Source organism: Gracilinanus agilis, chromosome 4, assembly GCF_016433145.1.
Source record: "Gracilinanus agilis isolate LMUSP501 chromosome 4, AgileGrace, whole genome shotgun sequence".
In the NCBI taxonomy this organism is placed as follows: domain Eukaryota; kingdom Metazoa; phylum Chordata; class Mammalia; order Didelphimorphia; family Didelphidae; genus Gracilinanus; species Gracilinanus agilis.
In genome coordinates this window covers 504,305,413-504,324,142 of record NC_058133.1, presented here as the reverse complement: position 1 = coordinate 504,324,142, position 18,730 = coordinate 504,305,413, and positions in this window count along the sequence as shown.

Here is an 18,730-nt window from a genome sequence, read left to right as displayed (position 1 = left end):
CTTAATAATTTAGAGAATTTACTAAGTGTCTTGAGACAGTATAGTATAGTGAATAGAGATGGGCTCAAGTCTTGCCTCTGACATATACTGGTTTTGTGGCCCTGGGCAAGTCATTCCTCTATATTCAACAATTCTCTAAGACTATAAATTGCAGAAAAAAATTAATCTTAATTTGTAAAGTCAATTGCCTCACTTGGGGGATTCCTATACGAATAAATCTTTATCCTTTTTCAGTGCCTTATTTTTTATAGTGGCTCCTTAATTATTTCACATATTTACATAAGATAGAGTTCAAAGAATTCAAAGAAAGAATAAATAAATTTTTTTCTTTATTTTTATTTTTAAATGTATTTTTCTTTTTTTAAACCTGTAATAACCTTACCAATGCCCAGCTAGTGTCTTGATAAATTTTTCTACCCAACAAATACAAAAACATAACTAGACATAGCTAGTTCCTTAAATTTTTTAACCCATTGTAGTAATAATGATATAGTAATAAAATAAAGGAAATTAATAAATTAACAATAGAAAAAACAGGACATATGAAGGCAATATGTTATTGCTCAGAAAAAGATGACAAATACTAGAGATTTAGAGAAACATATGATTTGTATTTACGGATATACAGAAAAATAAACAGAATCATGAAAACAATGTCCAGAGTGACTATAGAGCAAATGAAAAAAAATGGGAGTCAGACTCTGAACAACTAAAAAATTAATGATGGTCCTGGAAGAACAGATAATAAAACATCACTTTCTTCTTATTATATAGAGCCCAGGCATCATTATCATAAAACTTTGTCCACAGTTACAGAAGAGGATCACTGGGATGCCCACAGTATTTAAAGGCCCAAAAGGAGACCTTCTTCCAGTTAATTGGGTGAATTCCCTATGGAAGATTTGTGGAGGTAGAGTGGAACAATGGAATGGAGGCTGGATAAAGAGTTACAGGTCTAGATGAGAATTCCAGCTCTACTTTCATGTCTTTGGAGTAGATACTTTATTTCTTTGAATCTCAATTTCTTGATATGTCAAATTAGATGGCTGGATTAAATGTCTTCTAAATACATGCTCTGAATTTATGATTTAGGGCAATAAAAAATTTGTGATCTATAATAAAAATTTCACAAGATAAGAGAGTGCACATTACTTGGTTTCGAATTACAGTGATGGGCAAAAGTATGCCAAGTGATAAGAGTGGATATCTCTTTAAAAAAATCTCTTGCCATAGCAAGTATTTGTTGGGACTCCTTTTAAATGAGACCCTTTGGTACTGGCAAAGAGACAGAAGGGAGGATCAGTGGAATAGACTAGGGGTAAGCGACCTCAGCAAGACAGTCTTCGATAAACCCAAAGAACCCAGCTTTTGGGACAAAAACCCACTATTTGACAAAAACTGCTGGGGAAATTGGAAAACAATATGGGAGAGATTAGGCCTAGATGAACTTTTCACACCCTATACCAAGATAAATTCAGAATGGGTGAATGACTTGAATATGAAGAGGGAAAATATAAATAACTTAAGTGAACACAGAGTAGTATACTTGTCAGATCTATGGGAAGGGAAAGATTTTAAAGCCAAGCAAGAGTTAGAAAAAATCACAAAATGTAAAATAAATAATTTGACTACATTAAACTAAAAAGGTTTTGTACAGACAAAAGCAATGCTACCAAAATTAGAAGGGAAGCAACAAATTGGGAAAAAATCTTTATAACAAAAAACTCAGCCAAAGGTCTACTTACTCAAATATACAAGGAGTTAAATCAATAGTATGAAAAATTAAGCCATTCCCCAATCGATAAATGGGCAAGGGACATGAATAGGCAATTTTCAGATAAAGAAATCAAAATTATTGATAAGCACACAAGAAAGTGTTCTAAATCTCTAATAATTAGAGAAATGCAAATCAAAACAACTCTGAGGTATCACCTCACACCTAGCAGATTGGCTAAATGACAACAAGAGAGAGTAATGAATGTTGGAGGGGATGTGGCAAAATTGGGACCTTAATGCATTGCTGGTGGAGTTGTGAACTGATCCAACCATTCTGGATGGCAATTTGGAACTATGCTCAAAGGGCTTTTAAAGACTATCTGCCTTTTGATCCAGCCATAGCACTGCTTATATTATACCTCAAAGAGATAATAAGGAAAAAGACTTGTACAAAAATATTTATAGCCACACTCTTTGTGGTAGCAAAAAATTGGAAAATGAGAGAATGTCTTTCGTTTGGAGAATGGCTAAAACAATTGTGTATCTGTTGGTGATGGAATACTATTGTGCTCAAAGGAATAAAGAACTGGAGGAATTCCATGTGAACTGGAATGACCTCCAGGAATGGATGCAGAGTGAAAGGAGCAGATCCAGAAGAACATTGTACACAGAGACTGATACACAGTGGTACAATCGAACATAATGGAGTTCTCTACTAGCAGCAATGCAAGGATCCAGAGTAAGGCTGAGGGACTCATGAGAAAGAAAACTAGCCACATTCAGAGTGTAATAATTAAAAATAATAGAGACTGAGAGTAAAAGGAGAAGTAATATTTTAATTAGGGCCATGTTGGTAAAATAAAGAAATGGCCACACGCCTACTAAAATCTATTTCAAATCCCCCACCATTAGTCATTACCCTCTCTCACCTCTCCTACATACCAAAGAGAGCCAGTCTCAAGCCCAACCTCCCAATTTAAGCTACACTTTCAGTTAGCTCACATCAAATCACATCAAAAACCGGAAACCCATTGAATCATAGAAAATGTAGTTTCCAAGTCCCCTAAACATCCACAGGAAGTTTTGTCATATATCTAGATATTTTAAAGCTCAAATGAGTCCCAAATACCACTCAATGGAACCCCCCAAATTCCAAATAACACATTTCCTCCCTGAGATCCGGCAAAAAAAGACTCGTCTTTTTGGTGGATCTTATAAACATAGTCAACTTCTAAATTATAGGAATTTTGGGATAAAAGACAGAGGATAAAAACTAGCTGCATTGACAAAAAGCCAATTTGGGGCAGTCCCCTATTGGCATAAGAGAGTACATTCAAAAACAAATGCATTCAACTCATTCAACTCCCCATAGTTCAATCAACTACACCCCAAAGTTCAATTTGGATCTTCATGATCCAGTGAAGGCTCTTCAGGCATCTTCACAGTGTCTTCACCAAACAGGTTCATTGTCTGGATTCTGAGGAGATGGCAAAATCCTTATCCTGAAATTACTCTAAAAAGAATTTAAACTTTACATTACATATTACAAAATATACATTTCCTTCTAAGAATTATACATTACCCCCCTGAAATTACTTCTAAAAGAGTTCATTTTTTACATTATAGGTTATAATTCAGACATTATGATTTTAAAACTTGCACTCCCCCCAATGAAAATTCCAAATAACACATTTCTCCCCCGAAGAGGGTACCTCAGGTCAGCTAAGGATACATGGCTGAGTCACAGGGTTGTACAAAAATCAATTGGAAAAAGAAATTTAAAAAAATAATAAAATTCAATTAAAAGAGAGAGAAAAAATTAACTTGTGAATTAGATGTAAAATCTCAAAATCTATGTGCAAAACTGTAAGGAAAAAATAAACTTATTGAATCAAGGTCCAATTAAAGTGATTTAAGCAGTTTGCAATTACCCATTCAGGGGCCAGGACTACAGAAAATTGCCATTCTGTATATAAGAGAAATAACAGGACTAAATATGTGAGCAAGGGAAATGTCTTTCCCTGGTCTGATTTGTCTGCACCTTCTAATCGAGCTCTGCTCTGAGCTTTAGGGGTATATAGTTCAAGTCTTGAGCAGACTTAGCATGTGTACAGGGTGAATTTCTCCCCTGAGTTTCAGGCAAGATAATCGCAAGAACTAGTTTGAAATAGGCCATGTGGCTCCTGCTTGCCACTTTACTTCCTGTTTGAAGAGTAAAGGCTAGCCAGGCTAGAGAAAAGCTTAGGTCAGGAGATCCCTCCCACGTGGAGGGCTTGGGGGGATGCCTAGGTCAGGCTTTAAGAGAACCACGTGGAGGGCGATAGTGGAATAAAAGCTTCTTTCAGGTTAAAAGTCATTAATGTCTTCGAGAAGGGGGTGCATACTTCCCAAATCTTAAAGCTGCAGCAGAAGCAGTCTCTACATGGAGGCCGGGGCAGGAATCAAACTTCATGGCAGGAAATCTCAGGAGTCAGCAGGCACAATCATCAGGAGCAGAAGCATGCCCAGGGTTCAGGGAAACAGCAGCAAGAGTAGGGATTGCAGGAACATTAGAGGCAGGAGCAGGAAAAGCAGCATCGAACAGCATAATAGGTCAGCGTGGCAGGAGCAATTAACAATTAAAGTTAAGATCAGGCTCTGGGTGGCAAAATAAATAAATAAATAAATAAATAAATAAACTAGACCCAGGGCTTGGGACCCCAGGGACTCCAGGGAGGGTCCAGCTGGGGTGACTCCAACTGGCTGAAGCAGCTTCCAAGATAATGGGCAGGCAAAGCCAAACTGCTATCAGCAAAAACACGACATTTAAAGCCTTTTTCCCCTTTCCCTGAAAAGAAGCCACATGGCTGGGGAGAACAGGGAGAAGAGAAAAAGCAGAACCAAAAACTCCAAAACGGCAAGAGAAGGTCCATAGCTCTGGAGAGGATTGTAAATGCTCTCAGGCTATCTGAAAAATTGAGTTACATTTCCAATGTGAGGAACTCCTGTGCCTGTAGTAAGGACTTGAACTCAGTGTAAGACTGGAAGTTGGGACACTTAACATATGTTAAGATGTAGGACTCTTTGAACTACACTGCCAGTCAGGTACCAAAGGTTGGCCATCATCTTGGATCACCCATATATTTCTGAAAGTGAAGGTAAATCAGACCAGGGTATGACAGGCACTTCCCTTACATATAAATCTGGTCCTTTTTTCTCTCTTATAGAATGGCAACTTCCTGTAATCTTGGCTGCAAATGGGTAAGTGCAGTATTACTGCATTTTGTTCTACACACTAGTAGGTTGGTAATTATATTAATTGGACCCTAATACAAGGGCGTGTTATGAATTTATTTTTGTTTATTCAGAAATTTTATATACATAGATTTTGATATTTTGATTCTGATTTTAAATGTTTTCTTTCTCCCAAAGTTTCATTTTCTTGTATTTGATTTTCTTTTTGTTTTTCTTTTTTCTTTTGAATTTACTCATACAACCCCATAACTCAACTATGTATCTTGAGCTGATCTGGGTATTTCTTTTTTTAAATACCCTCGTCAGGGGGGATTGTATTTCTATAAAATCCAAGATTTAATTATTGTATTTTTATAAAATCCAAGATTTAATTTTTTGTTTGAAAAAAAAATATCAGGGAAAGAAGCTTGCTGACTCCTTAATCCAGAGAATGAACTGTTTGCAGAAAGATGCCTGAATAATCTACATTGCATCAAGAGATCCAGAATGAACTTTGGGATACAATTTATTGAACTGATGGGGTTTGAACAGATACTTTGAATGTACATTTTATGCCGATAGGGGACTGCCCGCAATTGGTTTCTTGTCAATGCGCTTAGCAAAACAAAGGTTTTGCCTTCTCTCTCTTCCATTCCCCTCTTATCTTTAACTATTTTAGTTAGAAGACCTTTGTGGGTATAAGATGATTATGTAAAATGATCACTTGGGGTGACTAGGCACCCAATGATCATCAGGGGGGATTGTGTAAATGGAATTAGCTCATCCTCATTTTCATTGTTTGATTTTAGCCATCAGAAATGAAGTCATCCCACCCAACTTAGTGGGGAGGAGATGAGTTACCCACACGTGACAATAAGTAGCAAATCAAGAACCATGGACTGCCCTTTGGGCAGTCCAAAACAGTGTTGAAGCTGCCATTTGTCTGCTTGAAATTAGAGGTAGGTGCAGGAAGTGATGAAAGCTGCTGTCTTTCAAATATGCTGGTAACTTCCTGTGAAGGCAGTTGGCACTTTGAACTTGGGTGCTGAAGGAGCTCTGCTGAGACCTCAGGCGGCTTCCTTCTGAATTGTCACGTGGGTAAGTTAGGCTGACTTCCCTTCGCCTCACTTGGTGTTTCTGGAGGCTCTTACCCTGTCCAGACCTCTTTTGGTCCGGACCAGAGTTTTTCTCTATTTCCCTACCTTCTACTTTCCTAATTGTAAATAAACTTCAATAAAAGTCATACTGACTTGGGTCTATTTTAAATATGGAATTGAGCTAATTTGATTCCTGGTGACCAACATACCTTAATTAAATATCTAAATTCCCCTCTTACAAGAGGGAGAACTGTGGAAGGAGAAACACAGAAGAAAAACAACTGCTTGAACACATGGGCTGTTGGGGATATTTTGGGGGACATAGACCCTAAACGATTACTCTAGTCCAACTATCAATAATATGGGATTAGATGTTGATCAATGATACATGTAAAACCCAGTGCAATTGTGTGTTGGCTAAGGGGGGTTATGGGGGGCTGGGGGAGAGGGAAAGAACATGAAACATGTAACTATGGGAAAATATTCAAAATTAAAATTAAATAACAAATAAATAAATGAGACACTTTTTAGGTCCTGGATGCAAAACTCGCATTCATCCAGAGACCTAACTAGGTCATATAGAACAGTAGAAAGATAAATAGGTCAATAGGCATGGAATGAAGTCCACTTTGGCTTCTCCTTACCTAGATCATTTGGTTAAATCCATTCACCTTCTGGATTTCTGTTTGCTGAACTGCAAAATGGGTGTTGGATGGTCTCTAAGGCCCCTTCCAGCCTTAAGTTCATGGTTCTGTGATCTAATGAGTATAAGAACTCTCAAAGCCAAGAAATAAAAAATGTTTTGCCTGCATAAGACAAGACCAAAAGGAAATATAAGAGCTCTTCATTTATTTATAGGAGGTATCATCCATGATGCTTTCAGGCACAAAGGAGGAAAGCATTGTTCCAGGGAGGGGTTGAGACTGATTAGGTTCCTTCTATAATATATCTGTTATAAAAGAATCACTAATTTGCATTGAGTAAAGGGGTCTAAACTTCACATAGTCTGCTTATTGTATTTTTCAATTTATGTCCTATTGGAAAATTCCTGTAATTCCCTTGAGGGTAAAAAGGTAGTTGGAGGGGGAGAAGGGTAGTTATAGAAACAGAGGCAAGCAAAATTATTCATTTCTCCCTGAATAGGGTAACCAAAGCTGTGACAGACCATTTGAATGTTGACACCATCCATCCTTTAAAAATGCAAATAATTTTGCTCCACTTTTATGATTTTTTTCCTGAAAGCATTTTGCATAATTTAATTTCCTGCATTTATGAGAACACATTATCTTTAGTTATCACATATTTGAGTAAGCACTGCATTTTCCAATAAAAAGGCTCTACTTATTTGAGATTCCAAGGAACAAGAGAATCATGTGAAACTTATAATGTCTTTATATTTCTGGTAAGTATGAGTTCACTCCATGCTAATAAAAAGGAAAGCAACACGGCAGATCACTAAGAAGCCTAAAGCAATTTTATCTGGCATTAGAATGACAAGAAACAAGTAATAAAAAATCGTGGGTTGCTGGAGTGACTTTCATTCTGAAGGATCACAAAGGACTTTTCTAAATTAACCGCTGAGCTGAAAGGCGGTGCCACTTAGACCTCTCATGAGAACAACAAGATACTCAAGAGCTTAGGCAAACTCAGTGTCCTAAAACAGGGGTGATACTGATGCAGAAATGGCCCAAAGGGCTTAGGCTAGGGCACTAGATAAGCAGGAAGAATGCTGGTTGATGTAATAGATCTATCTATGTCCAGAATCTGGGAGCACAGAGATTCATAGGTCCAATGGATCACATATCTAGAGCTGGAAGGTACCTTAGAGGCATCATCCAACTCTCTAATTTGACAGATGATGAAACTGAGGCACAGAGAGAAGAAATGGCTCCAGGGTCATGGAAATAGATTTAGAATTTATAAGGACTCCAAGAGGTCATCAAGTCCATTCCCCTCATTTTACAGTTGAGGCAGCAGAGACCTAGAAGAGAGCAGTAACCCACATAGGGACACAAAGGTAATAAGCTGGATTTGAAAAAGAGAGGTCCAAACCTGCTTTCTTGGAGGGAGTTTCCTCATGGGGAAGTTCCCTACTTCAGTGGAATCAGAAATCCGTTTCTTATCTCTATGCTACTTAAAGGAGCTGCTAATTAAAGTGTGTGGCTATATACAATGACTTCCATTTAAGTACCTGGTTGGGAATTGAGAGAGGAGGAGGTAAAGGAAAGAGGAGAGGAGATTTACTTCAAATGAAGCTGGAGGAGGGATAGGGAGTGGGAAAGAGCTGGAGCCAAATAGAAAGAGAATGTCTAACGTGTTAGGAATCTCTAATATATTCATACCCTAGACCTCTTATCAGTCCGGAAGAGAAGGATAATTAATGAGGTGAAAGTTGGGTCCCATCTGGCTAAGTAGAGAGAGGAATACCATAGATACACATGTACATACATGTATACATATTATAATATTTATATTATATATCATATAATTATCTAGTATATACACATATAGGATATTTATACAATAGCACATGTATAGAATAGTATAGTCTCTCTCTCTCTCTCTCTCTCTCTATATATATATATATATATATATATATAAGTTGTGTATAGAATAGGTAGAAAAATATGGTCTATGGAATGCATAGTGCACATATATTTGATATAGTATATAATGTATGTGTGTATAGTGAGAGAGAGAAATGAATGGATGGAAGGAGTGAGGGAGGAAGGGAGAGATGGAGGAATAGATAGACAGACAGACAGATAGATAGATAGACAGACAGACAGACAGACAAAGCTAGACTTGTGATTTCAATAGTCTAGAGACCTTCAGAAGACATTCTATCTGCCAATACAAAATGGCATTTGTTCCTTAAAGAAGGTTTCTCTGATACTTAAACAACCATCTGTTGTTCTGAATCTCCAACTATGATTCCCAGAGTGCTCTGATATTCCATTTACTTGTACAAATTTCCTACTATGAACTATAGCCAGGACTTATCCAGGTGCCTAGAGAATTTGAGAATATGTCTAATTGCAGAGTCCAAGACTTTGGAATACCATTTGAGCTTTAAAACTGATTGCCTTGAGCTCTGAGAGGTCAGTAATTCTCTCTGGGCATTTGTTTCCATGGTAGGACTTTAGTCCAAGTTTTCCCAACTCAAAGACCAAGGCAGTATATATCTTCAACTACTATTGCTCTCTCTCCTTAATTGTCTTGTTTTTAAACTCATATGTATTATTAACATTTATTCTGTATATGTTAACATACATACTTCTTGTCTCCCCAATTAAAATGTCAACTACTTGTGAAGAGATGTTGTTTTGTTCTTTGAATTTGTATTCCTCATTCAAAACATCAAATCTAGCACATTGTACATGTTTTAATAAATGTTTGTTGTTTGATTGATCTTTTCTCGAGGTTGATGGTAGATTACTGGATTTGGGGGAATGGAAAAGAGAGAAATCCCATCTTCTGCCCTCTTGCTATACTTTGGAAAAAGGCACAAGAAAAAGGCAAAAAAAATGAGTCTTTGAGAGCTTAAAATTTCCAAAATTTTACACAGCATAATGAACCAGTTCAAGTCCTATTTCTTTCTCTTAGTACCTATGTGACCATGACTTAAATGGCAAGTCACATAACCTCTGGGGCTGTTCCTCACCTTGTAAAATGAGAAGAATGAATTAAAGTTCTTCTAGCATCCCTTCCAGCTTTACATCTCTGACCTGATTAGACAACCATCAAGTTTTATTGCTTGGCCAAGAATGAGTGTGGCTGATTTCTTACTCATCCAGTCTTTAGGAGTTCAATACATCCCATCAGTTTGATCAAGGAAATTCTTCAATTTTTTGTGCTAACAAAGGCTTCCTACATCCTATCATTTTTGATTTGTTGATTAGGTGACTTTCAATTGATCTAGGATTCTATGATCAATCCTCCCTCATACTAACAGACTCTCCTTATTTATTTCTCTCCATCCTGTCCTTGATAAGCTGAGTATGTGAAGGAGCAGAGTCCTTTGCATTTATTCCTATTAAGTTCCTCTCTTGGCTCCTTGCCTACTTCCCCACTTCCATTTCTACCAAAACTATGAGGAAACAATGTTGTTCTTTCTAGTTCCTCCAGGAATTACTCCCCTAAATCAAAACCCCAGCCTTCATACCAGACTCTAGCTTCCTGACACCAGGTTTCTCTGATCCTCATCACTTGTTGGATTTCTTCCAGATCCTATTTGACATCTGGCCTTGGACAATTTGCCAGGTATTCCATCTGCTATCCCTCAGAAGATTTCTCTGATACTTACCCACCACCTGTTGTTCTGAATCTCCAACTATGATTCCCAGAGTGCTCTGATATTCCATTTACTTGTCCAAATTTCCTACTGTGAACTATAGCGAGGCCTTATCCAGGTGCCTAGTAAATTTGAGAATATGTCTAGTTGCAGAGTCCTAGATTTTGGAATACCATTTGAGCTTTAAAACTGACAAGGTATGGATCCACTAACTAACTGACTTCATGTTTTCAATAATTTGTCAAACATTTGTTTTAACACCAATGGCACTCCTGATTCTTCTCCCTCTAACATTCCCAGAAGTAAAAGCTTCCCCCTGTAACAAATAAATGTAGTCAACAGTCATGCCAATCCAATTCATACACTACTTGAATCTAAATCTCCTTCTGTATCCACAGTACATTATCTCTCTTTCAAGAGGTAGAAAGCATGATTCATAAGTGTTTTGGATCTTAGCTTGGTCATTGCAATGATCAGTGTTCTTAAATCTTTCAAAATTATTTCATTTTATAGTATTGCAATAATTATATAAATTGTTCTACACGCTCTACCCACTTCAGTTTTCCTCAATTCAAACAAGTCTTCTCAGGTTTCTCCAGATCCAAGCAAGTCACTTACTCTGTGAGTCTCAGTTTCCTCTTCTGGGAAATAAGTGAGAGAAGGAAATGGCAAATCACTGAAGCCTCTCTGCTAAGAAAACCCCAAATGGGGTCACAAAGAGTCAGACATGACCAAAACAAGTAAACAATGGAATTAAAGGAAGTTCCTTAGCCTGTCTCTTAGACAACTGAAGAATGGCTGAACAAATAGTGCTGTAGGAATGGGATAGAATATTATTGTGCCATAATAAATGACCAAAAAACAATTCAGAAAAAAATGAACTGAGTGGAATGAAATGAACAGAATCAAGAAAACAATTAATAAAAGGATAGTGAAAAAGTGTAAAGAAAAACAACTCTCAAAAACTCAAGAACTTGGATCAATGCAATGACTCCTCACATCCCTGAAGGACCTATAATGAAATAGGGTACATAATTTTGACCATAAAAGGTGATAAACAAGGGGAATAGATATAAATTTTTGGACATAGATGGCCTCTATGTGGATTTTTTTTTGGTTTGGATGTGCTCATTTATTAGAAGGCTTTTTTTCCTTTCTGTTTTTAAGAGGCAGGCAGTGAGAACTCATAAGCAAAAATGATTATTTTTAGAGGCCATTCAACTTTTTTAAAAATTCCAGAAATAAATAAAAGGAACAGAAGAGAATTGAAAAGGAAGCACAGACAAGAAAAATGATTTAGAAAAAATATGTAGTTTAAAAAAGAAATCATATGAAGGGGTTCTCTGTTTCTAATTATATTAAATAATTAAATAGTATTATTATAGCTTCTACTATATGCCAGATACTGGGCTAAGTACTTTACAAATACGATCTCATTTTACCTTTATAACAACCCTGGAAGGTAAGTGCTATTATTATTCCCATTTTATAGATGAGGATACTGAGTTAGGCAGAGGTTAAGTGACTTGTCCAGGGTCACACAGCTAGCAAAGCTATAAAGTCAGATTTGAAATTAGGTCTTCCTGAATCCAGACACAGTGTAAAGCTTCACAATTATTATAACTGTATACTTAAAAGCTGCAAGCTAAGCATTATACATAGTGTTTCATTTGATCCTTATAGCAACAAACGTCGGTGCTATTGTTATCCCCACTTTAAAGAGGAGGAAACTGAGGCAAATACTGGTTAATTGTTAAGTGTTTGAGGCCAAATTTGAACTCAAATCTTCCTGAGTCTAGGCATAATGCCCTATCCACAATTTATCCCCTTACTTTAAAAAATTTCCTTAAAAATTCAGAGTTATTATTGAGACTTCCTGGTTAAGATGGTGGCAGAGTAAAAAGCAGCTGCTTAACCTCTCCTAACCAAAACATATAGGACTCCTCAAGAAGACATAAAAACAAATCCAGAGGAACAAAGGGACCCCACAACAAGGCGCAGCATTGGAGGTACGTGGAATCAGGGCATTTCCATGCGATAAAGGGGTGAAACAGCTCTCATTAAAATGTGAGCTGAGCAACCCCTCCACCACCCCACATGACCTATAGTGCCAAAGCCAGTGCACAAGAGTTAGAGCAAGTTTGGGGCATGCATTAAGACCCCAAGAGGCTAAAGAACGTGAGGACTTTGAACTCAGACCTTGAGCTCAGGCACAGGTGCAGGCACCGACTCAAGCACAGACATAGATCCTGAATGCAGGCAAGGACTGGGATCCTGAGCACAGGTGTGGACCTTGAGTGGGGACCCAGTGCAGAGGGGTGCACGACTGTGGAAGCAGCACCCTGAGACTGTTAAAGGAGCCTTGGGCAGAGGAACAAGCAAGGGGACCACCAGGAGGCTTGACCCTGAGAACAACTAGACCTGAGACCCTAGGAGCCTAAAGAGTACAGACAGATCCTGAGTGTGAGGATAAACCTGAGAGGATGCACAGCTAACAATGGCAAGCCAGAGACAAGAACCCCAAAAGAGAAAGATCATCAAGAAGAAATCTGTAACATTCAACAACTTTTACACAGATAAAATCCAGACAACAGAGCAAACAGCAGAGAAGAACAAACAAGTAATCATATTGAAACCTTCCCAAAATAATGAAAACTGGCCACAAGCTATTAAAGAGTTCAAATCTGAGATGATGAGAAAGATGGAAGAGATTTGGCGAGAGAAGTGAGAAATAGCTCAGAAGGAAATTAACAGGTTAGAAGACAGAAACTCCCAATTGGAGAAAAATGCCGCAAAATCAAACGAAATGGTAAGCAAATTAGAAACCAAAATCTGGCAAGAAAATAACAGTTTAAAAGGCAGAATTTCACAATTGGAAAGTGAGGCAAGTAAATTGAAAGTGACAGACCAAGAAAACAGGTCTAGAAGAGACAATCTGAGAATCATTGGTCTTCCTGAAAAAGCAGAAATTAATAGAAATTTGGACTCCATACTAAAAGAAATTATTTGATAAAATGGCCCTGAAGTTCTACAACAAGAGGGCAATATAGACACTGAAAGGATCCATAGATCACCCTCTACACGAGACCCTGAAAAGACAACCCTCAGGAATATAATAGCCAAATTCAAGAGCTTCCACATAAAAGAAAAAAATTCTACAAGAAGCCAGAAAGAAATAATTCAGATATCAAAGAGCACCAATCAGGATCACACAGGATCTGGCAGCCTCCACGCTAAAAGACTTCAAGGCATGGAATATGATATTCAGAAAGGCAAGAGAACTGGGTCTACAACCAAGGATCACCTACCTATCAAAACTAACTATATACTTCCAGGGGAAAGTTTGGGCATTCAACAAGATAGAAGATTTCCAAGTATTTGCACAGAAAAGACCAGGACTAAATGGAAAGTTCAATATCCAAACACAAAAATCAAGAGAGACATGAAAAGGTAAATAAGAAACAGAGGGGAAAGAAAGAAAACTCGTATTTTTAAAATTTGACTCTTTAAGGGCTTCAATAAGATCTAATTATTTGTATTCCTATGTGGAGAAATGTTATGTATAATTCTCTGTAAAGAACTATTCACTATTATAGTATTCACTATTATAGTAATTAGAAGAATTATTCATAGGGAGAGGTTGGAATACTAAATGATCTAAGATGATATGGGGGTGGGAAAGAGGGGGTGAATAGTAGAGGACACCAAGAGAAACTTGGATGAATAAGAAAAATAGGATATTCTATTAGACACAAAGAGGGCATAGAAAGGGGAAGGGATGAATACTATTATAAGAAGGAGAGGAAGAGAGCATTAAGAGGTAATATTTAAACCTTATTTTCAGTGTAATTAACCCTGAGAGGGAACAGTAGCTTTATCCATTGGGATATAAAACTCTATCTAACCCTACTGAGAAAGTCAGAAGGTATAAACCAAGGGGAGCAGGGGAGTGGGGAGGTCAAAACAGGGAAGGGAGAAGAAGGGCGAGGGAATTCATTAGGCCTTAAAAATAAAAAGAGGGGAATAATAAGGGAGGGGGTAGAAAGGGAAGTAAATCAAGGTAGGGGACAAGGGTTACTGGCATAAAGCAAACCACTGGTTTAAAAGGAAAAAGTGTAAGAAGAAGGGGTAGAACAAGGAGAGGATACCAAAATGTTGGGGAATACACAACTGATAATTATAACTCTGAATGTGAATGGGATGAACTCACCCATAAAAAGGAAGCAAATAGCACAGTGGATTAGAAACCAAAATCCTACCATATGTTGTCTACAAGAAACACATATGAGGTAGGTGGACATACAGAGGTTTAAGGTAAAGGGCTTGAGCAAAATCCTTTGGGCCTCAAATGAGAAAAAGAAGGCAGGAGTGGCAATTATGATTTCAGCAAGACAGTGTATGATAAACCCAAAGAGCCCAACTTTTGGGACAAAAATCCACTATTTGACAAAAAGTGTTGAGAAATTTGGAAAATAATATGGGAGAAATTAGGTTTAGATCAACATCTCACACCCTACACCAAGATAAATTCAGAATGGGTGAATGACTTGAATATAAAGAGGGAAACTATAAATAAGTTAAGTGAACATAGAATAGTTTACTTGTCAGATCTCTGGAAAAGGAAAGATTTTAAAACCCAGCAAGAGTTAGAGAAAATTACAAAATGTAAAATAAATGATTTTGATTATATCAAACTAAAAAGCTTTTGTACAAACAAAAACAATGTAGTCAAAATCAGAAGGGAGACAACAAATTGGGAAAAAATCTTTATAACAAAAAACTCTGACAGGGTTCTAATTACTCAAGTATACAAGGAGTTAAACAAATTGTATAAAAAATCAAGCCATTCCCCAATTGATAAATGGGCAAGAGACATGAATACGTAATTTTAAGGTAAAGAAATCAAAGTATCAATAAGCACATGAGAAAGTGTTCTAAATTTCTAATAATTAGAGAAATGCAAACAAAACAACTCTGAGGTATCACCTCACACCTAACACATTGGCTAAAATGAGAGAAGGGGAGAGTAATGAATGTTGGAGGGGATGTGGCAAAACTGGGACATTAATGCATTACTGGTGGAGTTGTGAACTGATCCAATCATTCTGGATGGCAATTTGTAACTATGCTCAAAGGGCTATAAAAGAATGCCTGCTCTTTGATCCAGCCATACCATTGTTGGGTTTGTACCCCAAAGAGATCATAGATAAATAGACTTGCACAAAAATATTTATAGCAGCACTCTTTGTGGTGGCAAAAAACTGGAAAGCAAGGATATGCCCTTCAATTGGGGAATGGCTGAACAAATTGTGTTATATGCTGGTGATGGAATACTATTGTGCTCAAAGGAATAATAAACTGGAGGAATTCCAGGTGAACTGGAAAGACCTCCAGGAATTGATGCAGAGCAAAAGGAGCAGAGCCAGAAGAACATTGTACACAGAGACCAATACACTGTGGTAAAATCGAATGTAATGGACTTCTGTACTAGCAGTAATGCAATGTCCCAGGACAATTGTGAGGGACTTATGGGAAAGCACGCTACCCACATTCAGAGGAAGAACTAAAGGAGTGGAAACAGAAGAAAAACAAGTGCTTGAACACATGTGTTGAGGCGGACATGATTGGGGAAACTACCACACAAATGCAACTATCAACAATTTGGAAATAGGTGTTGATCAATGACACATGTTAAAACCAGTGAAAATACGCATCAGCCTTGGGATGGGGGGAAACTCAAGGAGTGAAGGGGAAAGTAAGAGCATGAATTATGTAACCATGTTAACTTTTCTAAAAAATAAATATTAATAAATGTTTTAAAAAAATTTGAGTGATTTCCTAGCACAAATGCCTACCTAAAAAAATGTAAACCCTTACCTTATGTCACAAAATAAATTCTAAGACTGAAGAGTGGGAAAGGCTAGAGCTATACAAATAACTATAATTTTAAAAAGAATACCTGGAAGATATGTAACAGATGTGCAAATGAACATTAGGTCTGGTCTGAGGGGGATAGGACATTACTGAATGGGAACAATCAGGGAAAATTGGAGAAATTCGGTTTGGGCTGGACAGTAAAGGACAGGCAGGTAAAGTGAGGGAATGCTAGTAATGGCTCAGGAGAGGCTTAGGAAGACAACAAAAATCCAACAAAGGAGCAGGCAGAGACATAGAAAGAGAACCAAAAAATGGATATTTGGGGAAAGGCAATTCAAATGATAAATGTTAATTAGGTATAAATGGCCAGGTTTACCAATTCCCAGGGATCACCCAGGGGAAGGCTATAATAGAAATGCTGGAGAATCAAAAGGTGGGTTTCAGTGTGGTTGTTGAATATAAGAAGGGTTTTTGGGTTTCAGTTTTTTGGGCTTGAAGGGATTTCTGTCTAAATTTTTGGATAATCTCACATTGAAATCTTTATATCAGTTTGTCCTAGAAATCTTGTATTATAGACATTTTATAGGTTTTCTCTTCTGTTATCTCATTCGATACAGCATATCTGCATGTGGAGAGCTATGAGGGAGTCTGACTAAGTATTTTCCACAGTGATCCCTATTTTACATGTTAAGATATTGATAAGATATAACTTGATGAATGTCAGAGAGTTGGTTATTGGCAAAAATTAAAAAAAAAACTTTTAAGGCCTCTGACTGGCATTAGCCAGTGTTCTTTCCATGATAAAATTGCTGATCCATAACAAAGTCCTATAGGTAGAATTTCAAAAAGACCTTCCTTCCACGAAGATCTGAGAGCCTTGATTTGTAGCCTTTTCCAATTTCTGAGGTATAAATACTCACACTGAAAATTTAACCATCACCTGGGGAGCTGTTTGAAACTAGCTCCAGCAAAACCATGGCCATATAGCACCAAACAAGCCTCACTATTTTTAAAGAATGCAAAATAAGGACTATAATAACCTAATTTTGGCAAACACTTAATGGCAACATGGTGGAAACAAAGAATTTCTTGGGCATAACAATAAAGCTAGAGAAGCTTATACCCTTTTCTCTTGGTAGCATGCCATCCTTTTCAAGTCCTTGATTGTATGTCAACACCATCCAATTAGTCATCAGGAAAATGAGTAGTTAAAAGTCTGCAGACACAACATGGAGTCTTAGAAAGACTGAGGCAAGTATGCCAGTAGGTCATAAGATGATATGAGGAGATATTACTAACACAAGAGGGATACAAGAGATGCCAAAGCTCAGGAAGTGAGGATGAATGGTGCCTGATACAGAAGCCAGGTGGAAAGAGGACAAAATACCCCAAGAGAGAACTAGCTAGCAGATGGAATAGGCAGGAAGCCAGGAGAAACAGTATGGAAAGCCTAAAGTCAAAAAATCACCAAGTCCAGTTGGCGATGGTCAAGATGGATTGTTGTCTGAGAATAATCCCGTATTTGCTTGTGATAGACAACAGAAGGTGACAGCTCATACATTTGAATCTTGAAACCAATGCCCCCTTGAAAACTAGGAACTGGCCATTACATATCATTCGTGTTAGCTCTTCTTTTAAATTGGAAACTATCTAACAAACAAATAATTTCTCATATGGCATGAGCCAAAGCTTTAAGTCACTAAAGGATCTAAATGAGAATGGATTCCCAGAAACCTTCAAGAATGAAAAAGAATAAAGGTCCAACAAAGAAAATTTTAGATACTGGAACAGATCAGTAGGAAAGATATTTTTAGGGCAATGAGACTTTTCCGGTGCCTTCTCAAATGTATTAAAAGTTGGCCAACTACTCATCAAGGTGTCCAAGAAATTTCCCTTGCTCATCATTTCTATCCATTATTTGGATAAAGATATAAAGACTTGTTGAATTTGCAGTTGAAATGAAGGTGGGAATATTGAACAAGGAGCTGATAGAATGGTAGAATAAAAATCCCAAAGCTAATATAATAAAACTTAATTATGATGAATGTATCCTGTCCTGTTCTTGGAAATGGCATGAGTCCAGAATGGAGAAAAAAGCTACAAAGTGTTTCAAGAGAAACATAGCCCATGAGATTTACTGGGTTGTAAGCACAGCAGCTATCACCATTTTGTCATGGTAGTAAAAAAAAAAAGTAAGGCAAAATTATTTTTTTTCCTTTTTTCATTTAGAATTTTTTCCATGGTTACATGATTCATGATTCCCCAGCCTCCTTTCCTCTCCCCTTCCAAAGCCAACAAGCATTTCTTCTGGGTTATACATGTTTCATTGTTCAAAACCTATTTCCATGTTATTCATACCTGCAGTAGAGTCATCCTTTAACATCAAAACCCCAGTCATATCCCTATCGTACTACGTGATTGACCACATATTTTTCTAATGCATTTCTGTTTCACAGTTCTTTCTCTGGATGGGAATAGCATTATTACTCCTAAGTCCCTCAGGATTGTCTTGGGTCATTGCGTTGCTGCTAGC